This window comes from Berghia stephanieae, chromosome 8 (genome assembly GCF_034508935.2).
Source record: "Berghia stephanieae isolate SIO BIC M18660-M18661 chromosome 8, UCSD_Bste_1.3, whole genome shotgun sequence".
NCBI classification, from domain to species: Eukaryota; Metazoa; Mollusca; class Gastropoda; order Nudibranchia; family Aeolidiidae; genus Berghia; species Berghia stephanieae.
In genome coordinates, this window is record NC_088367.1 from 43,951,500 (window position 1) to 43,958,999 (window position 7,500).

Here is a 7,500-nt window from a genome sequence, read left to right on the forward strand (position 1 = left end):
TAGATAACCAGAGATAGACATAGAGGTCTGGATGCTCGATATATATATATATATATATATATATATATATATATATATATATATAATTTTTTTTTATTATTATATATTTACCACAATGTTGGAGTCAGTCTACATCGATGTTTCAGGCCTTTTCAGCCATCGTTAGGACTGTGTGTTACATGAAAAAAATTCAAGCCAAACTCATGTAACACACAGTCCTGACGATGGCTGAAAAGGCCTGAAACATCGATGTAGACTGACTCCAACATTGTAGTAAATATTAAAATAATAAGTCGCTTCATTGCTACATGTCGAGCACTATTCGTACCATATTTGTATCGAACACGATTCAATATATATATATATATATATATATATATATATATATATATATATATATATATTGTTGAATATCGCATATGATTTAACCCTCTCTTTACCATGCTGAGAAAAAATTGCCACACACGTTACGATGCAACTAACATTTATCTCATTCTAATTTCTTTTGTGCATCACAATAAATATAGATAGTATGCGCTTGGCTAAGACGCTCATAACATTGCCATCCGGAAGTATAACGGACCAACACACAAAACTGTGTGCAAACATGAACGTTTATAGTCGGGTTAATACAGTTCAGTGAGCATTACTCATAAACGCGGATGGCAAAAAACAAGAACAAAGACCTAAGTGACGTCATCTTCGAACTATCTATAAAAGCAAATGTTTTGTAATAGCTATGAAACTGGACACTGTGTTGTAGAGTTCAATTTGCTGGACAGTAATATGTATAGAAAGTATATGTTGCTTTTCTGTTTGAGTAAGAAAAATATATTTTTGTGTTGGAAGGGTGGGATATTTCAGGGACAATTCTGAAAATGGCTGGTAAGGAGAGAGTTAACGTTGAATAAAAATAGATAGACGGATAGATAGATGGATGGATAGAAGAATAAATATACGCGATAAATATATGGATGCACTTAACTCTCCATTCAACACACTTTTTACTCGGACAACATTTTTCATACGTAACGCAACGAATATTATCCCCCCCCCCCCCCCCCTTCCCCTCACCCCATCTTCATTTTCCATAGAATTTTAGGGGGGAAAAAAGGAAACGCGAACATGGAACTGGCAGCAGACAAAGGGAGATAACCTATCATATAAAAACAAACGAATGCAATGACGTCATAAATAGTACTGGGAAGAGTCGAGGCAGGGTTGGGTGGGGAAAAATAGAACCTAATCTAGCATTGGGTAGGGCCTGAAAATAATTGCTAAAAGACTGACATGCTGATATCGATAGAATGAAGTTGACGTCACTCAGGTCTTTGTCATCGTTTTTTGCCATCCGCGTTTATGAGTAATTCTCACTAAACTGTCTTAACCAGACTAAAACCGTACAAGGTGACAAATTATTTTGTGTGTTGGTCCGTTTGGCAATGCTGTGAGTTTCTTAGCCAAGCGCACACTATCTATATATAGTTTTCGCTTGGCTGAGAAGCTCACAACATTGCCATCCGGAAATGATATAACGAACAAACACACAAAACTGTGTGTAATCTTGAACGTTTATAGTCTGGTTAATACAGTTTAGTGAGAATTACTCATAAACATCGATGGCAAAAACAAAAAACAAAACAATAACAAAGACCAGAGTGACGTCAACTTCGTTCTATCTATTGACATTGAGTCTTGATGTTATTGTCGCAGTGCCATGAGTAAGTAATGGCCTTTACGCGATGATACAGCCATCTTGTCCTGCCAATGTCAGGTTGAAAACCAGCAAATTTTGCGAGATTAATAATATTATTAAATAAGTACCATTGATGTTATTATTATTATTATTATTATTATTATATTATTATTATTATTATTATTATTATTATTATTATTATTATTATTATTATTTATTATTATTATTATTATTATTATTATTATTATTATTATTATTATTATTTTTAAATATTATTATTATTATTATTATTATTATTATTATTTATTTATTTATTTATTTATTTATTATTATTCTTTTAGAGAAGAGAGAGAGAGAGAGAGAGAGAGAGAGAGAGAGAGAGAGGAAGAGAGAGAGAGACAGAGAGAGAGAGAGAGAGATAGAGAAAGGTCTAAACCGTCTCGTTAATAAAATAGCTTTGCTCCTTGCCATTTTATAGAAATCTTAAGCTGGTTTTAATGTCTGCCTTTAGAAAATATAGTAAGACCAAAAATACAATGAACAAAACAAAACAAAAACAAACAAAAAAAAAAAAAAAAAAAAAAAAAACACACAAAAAAAAAAAAAAAAAAAAAATACAAAACAGACAAAACACACACAAAAAAAAACATAAACAAAGACAAACTAAAAAAAAGCCCAAAACAAAAAAAAAAAAACAAAACAAAAAGAAATCCAAATATATTAAAAAATAATCAGCAACAACAATAACAGCAACAACAACAACAAACTAAAAAAAATGGAAGCAGATCGATAACCCAACAAAAACAAAAACCAACCAAACAAACAAACAAAAAAAAAAAAAGAAAAAAAGAAAGTAAAACGTAAACAATAAAGAAAGCAAATGAGTAAATCAATAACACAAACTAACCCCCCCTCCCCCCACCCCCTCCCAATTCCAACCACCTCCCTCAACTAAATACACACGAAAGCTGTCTTTGGAGAAGGCTCTTTACTCTCATTCTCTCACCGTACTCATAACGGACCAACACACAAAACTGTGTGTATCCATGAACGTTTATAGTCTGGTACACGCGGATGGCAAAAAACTTCAACAAAGACCCGAGTGACGTCATCTTCGAACTATCTATAGGTAGATTAATTGGATTGCGGGACGTAAAAGAGAGAGAGAGAGAGAGAGAGAGAGAGAGAGAGAGAGAGAGAGAGAGAGAGAGAGAGAGTATTTCATGATCTTTTTATTGACGACCATCCTATATTTACATTATTAGAAAATAAAATGCCACCACTCTGAAAGCAGAAGAGCAATTCCACAAGGTATGTTTTCCAGTCCTCCAGAAGAGTGGTTTTACACTTCCAATGAGATTGAAACCAGTTGTTTTTACATCACACATAGCTAGATAGACTGTGTGTTTACAATTGTTTATCGTTTACTGTTAAAATTGAACAAAGAAAAGCAAAGTGTAGAGATTCGAAACACTTGAAGAGGTGGGAGAGAAAACGAAGTGTTGCACTCAAGAGAAGCGTTCAAGAGAAACTGTAAATAAAATCAGGAATCAAACCTACTTTGAAATCTTCCTCCTCATCCTCTCCCCCCCCCCCCCCTCTCTCTCCCTTTCTCCTTTATTATCGTTATCATTATGATGACTATACCCGCATAATACGATCACAACAACAATCAATAAATTATGCCAGATCCGGGATAATGATGAATCATGCAAAGACTCACCTCATGATTTTAATCCCATCTGGCAAATATCATCATTCATCATCATCATCATCATCATCATCATCATCATCATCATCATCATCATCATCATCATCATCATCATCATCACCATCATCACCATTATCTCCACCATCACCACCAGCACCACTTCCACAACGACAACCACCATCACCACCACCACCACAACCACCACCACCACCACCACCATCATCATCATCATCATCATCAACATCATCATCATCATCCCAATAACGATCAATACATTTTGTATTAGAGGTTTATTAGTCATCCAACTCTCCCTCTAACTGCCCCATCCTAGGTCCTCAATCCCCCCCCCCTCCCTCCCCCAACCACCGCACACACACACACACACACACACACACACACACACAAACTTTCTTAATGACATCTGCGAAACATCCAATTCATTTCCTCTGCCTATGATATTTGGATGAGCTGTTCAAGAAAAATTTATAAGATAATAAATAAAAATCATCCAATAAAGATCAAAGATCAGTATTCAAAATACGACAAAAAGAAATATACAGAAACTTGAGTATATTGTGAATAAATTAAATTCCCTTTATTCATCCCATAGGGGAAATTTGTCTCTAGGGTCTATTCCAAGTGAAGAATGGAATAACCCAGGCGTCAGCCGCAAATTGAGCTAGGGCGAGGTGACTTGCTCAAGGTCACACAGCGCATCGGCGAGTGATCGAACTCGGTACCTCACGGGTACGAAGCAAAGACCGTATCGCTGAGCCACGCTGCCCTATAAATGACGTAGCCTGAAACTTACTAAACATTAAATCACAATACAAGGCAACCATCACCAAAAGAAAGTGAAAAAGAAAATTGTATTGATGGTATGTGTTTAAACAAAACTTGTAAACTTGAACTTTATATAGCGCAATCTCCCCTAAACGTACTCAAAGTGCTTTACAAAAGGTCCCTTACCAACATCAACAACGCTAAAACTAAACTGTATTAACCAGACTATAAACGTTCAAGATTACACATAGTTTTGTGTGTTGGTCCGTTATATTTCCGGATGGCAATGTTGTGAGTTTCTAAGCCAAGCGCACAACAACTATAAAGAACTGAACGACGTGAACTTCATTTATTCTATAGATAGAACAAATTTTGACGTCACTCAGCTCTTTGTTATTGGTTTTAGCCATCTAATTTTATGAGTAACTCTCACTAAATTCTATCAACGAGACTATTCACGTTCAAAGTTATACATAGTTTTGTGTGTTGATACGTTATATTCGGCTGGCTGATGTTATGAGTATTTTAACGAATCGCCATCATAGCTTTTAGAAAATGTACACCATCTGGATTAGAAGACAAAAAATATGCGAGGAGAGACTCATCAAACTCTACAAAGCCCTTATCCTCCTCATCCTTTTATACAGTTCAGACACCTGGACGACTAACAAAATTGAATTCCAAAAATTAGACACATTCTACCACAAACAAGTTAGAAGCCTTTTGGGAATAAAATGGACGGACTTAATTTCTAATATAGATCTTTACAAAAGAACAAATAGCTAACTACTGACCCTCCTCATCACTAGAGCTAGGTGGAGGCTATTCGGTCACTTCTTGAGGCGCTCCGAGGACATTCCGACCAACAGTCATGCAGGCATATTTGGAACCCAGTACCAAACCAGGATACCAAGGCAACCCCCCTCCCCCCATTAACCTCCCAAAACGCCTAGGTGAAGACCTTAGGGACAGTGCACAATACACCTCACACCAACTTATCAATTTAGACCACAGCTACCACCGCACTTTAGAACTTCTTCAAATACCAAGTCTGTGCCAGACATCGGTGATCACGGTACGCCGTTCATCTCTCTGATCAGATGAATAATTGATTGTGGCCATCTTTTCTTGGGAAAGTACAGCAGTGGTTTCCCGTTGTCACTACCGGTTTGTGTAGAGTTTACTCTGCTAACCTTTGTCAAGCCAGTGACATCCAACAACTAAAAAAAAAAAAAAAGAAAAGACCTAAACCACCCCAGAACACTAGTACAGGATAGAGATAATTGGAGTGAGATGACCCAACAAATCGTGGAGGGGAGGTGAGCGGGAAGGCGTCAACCACCTAACTAACTAAAGCATCAATATCTTTCCTGGCTAAAATGGGAAAAGTTGTTTCATCAGAGAACGGCCGACTATCGTATCCAATGTCTGTCTGTCTGTATAGATTTCCATACATATCAGTCACTTTCTAACTACCTTACCTGGGGTTAGTTATTGGACTGTCTGGACATTGTTAGAAAGATGACGTGTTGCTGAGAATGACCTTGATCTAGGAATCTATGATAGAATATATCTAGTAAGATGGTAATTATAGAGAGAACAGGAGAGAGAGAGAGAGAGAGAGAGAGAGAGAGAGAGAAAGAGAGAGAAAGAGAGAGAGAGAGAGAGAGAAAGAGAGAAAGAGAGAAAGAGAGAGAAAGAGAGAGAAAGAGAGAGAAGAGAGAAGAGAGAGAAGAGAGAGAAGAGAGAGAGAGTAGAGGAAGAGAGAAGAGAGAGAGAGAGAGAGAGAGAGAGAGAGAGAGGCGAGAAAAAAAGAAAAGAAGAGATGGCTGCATCCGGGATTGTAACGGTTCCTTTATATTTGAACCAACCAACCGAACTACAAGAAACTCCATATTTTGCTAGTGTTATATAATATATGTATTATCATGATTTGATTGACTGTAGATTCTATGTGCTCTGTTCAAGCACAATGGTAATGTAGCATTATTTTAAAGGACAAAGCCTCAGTTGTTTTCGTTCAGCGTTTATCTTGAGATTTCCTCTCAAAGCGCAATCAAACTAAACAAGTTGTACTATGGAAAGACAAGTATTTAAACATTTGGCCAGAAAACGTGTCCTTCAAATATCGATCGCTTTAAATGACCCTCGTATAAGCAAAAACTCTCAAACTTCGGACCTCGAGAGGTCTTCCTTCATTCCCAGGTTTAATATATTTTTTTGCCAAGATGAGGGTAATTTAAAACGATCGATATTTGAAGGACAAAGTTTTCTGGCCAAATTTTAAAATACGTGTCTTTCCAGAGTATACGACAGTTAACTCACTCAACCCTAACACCGACTATATCAGTGGTATACCCGGGGTTACTTTTACCCCATGCCTATTTATTACATCAAATCGAATTTTCATTTTAAATACATTTTTCCACTTTTTTTAAAAGTAACACAAATCTCTATAGGATTGAGTGAGTTAACGGTTTAACTCACTCATTCCCAACACCGACTATATCCGTCGTTAACCCGGGTTACTTTTACCCCATGCCTATTTAATACATTTTTCTGAGACAAATTATAGGCGTAGTATTAAAGCTAATGATTTTAGTTTTTACGTGTTAATGATAGTTGAATAAAACTATCTATGTACATGCTCATTTTTAATACATTTATTCCAATTTTGAAAAATAGCAAAAATCTCTGTAGGATTGAGAGAGTTAACGGTTAATAGCGTAAAGAAAACTTTTACCAAAAACGATTTACAGATTTATTCATGCTTAACGAACCTCTCATCGTTATCTTTACCTTTGTAATGAGCAAAATTACTGTTGCGAATATTGAGTGATAAAAACAGAAGTGGGTCTTTGGTGCCATTGGAAGCATAAATCCGAGTTTTATTCCAGTTTATCCGCCCCTCTCCCTAGCTACTAAAGCGTAACGATATCATGTTTAAAATAATAACATGTGACGTCAGATTATAAATCGTTAAATTTCACTAGAAATCCGATTCTTTAAAAAGAAGTTTCATTAAAATGTTAGTAAGTGGCGGTGTCTTTAATTCAAAGATGACCAAATAGGAATCGAATGAGGGGTAGAATAAAATGATTTCTTTCAGTTTTGCGTTTTGGAATTCGAACTTTGTTCCAGACTCGTACTCGCAAGCTCGTGAAGCGGCTATGAGATCTAGTGGTATGACGCTCGCTTTCGGATCGGAAGGTCCTGGGCTGGTTCGAGCCTCGCGCTCGGCGCATAGTTGAGTCCTTCGAAAAGGCTCTTTACTCACATTCTCTCACCGTACTCAGGTGTAAAATGAGTA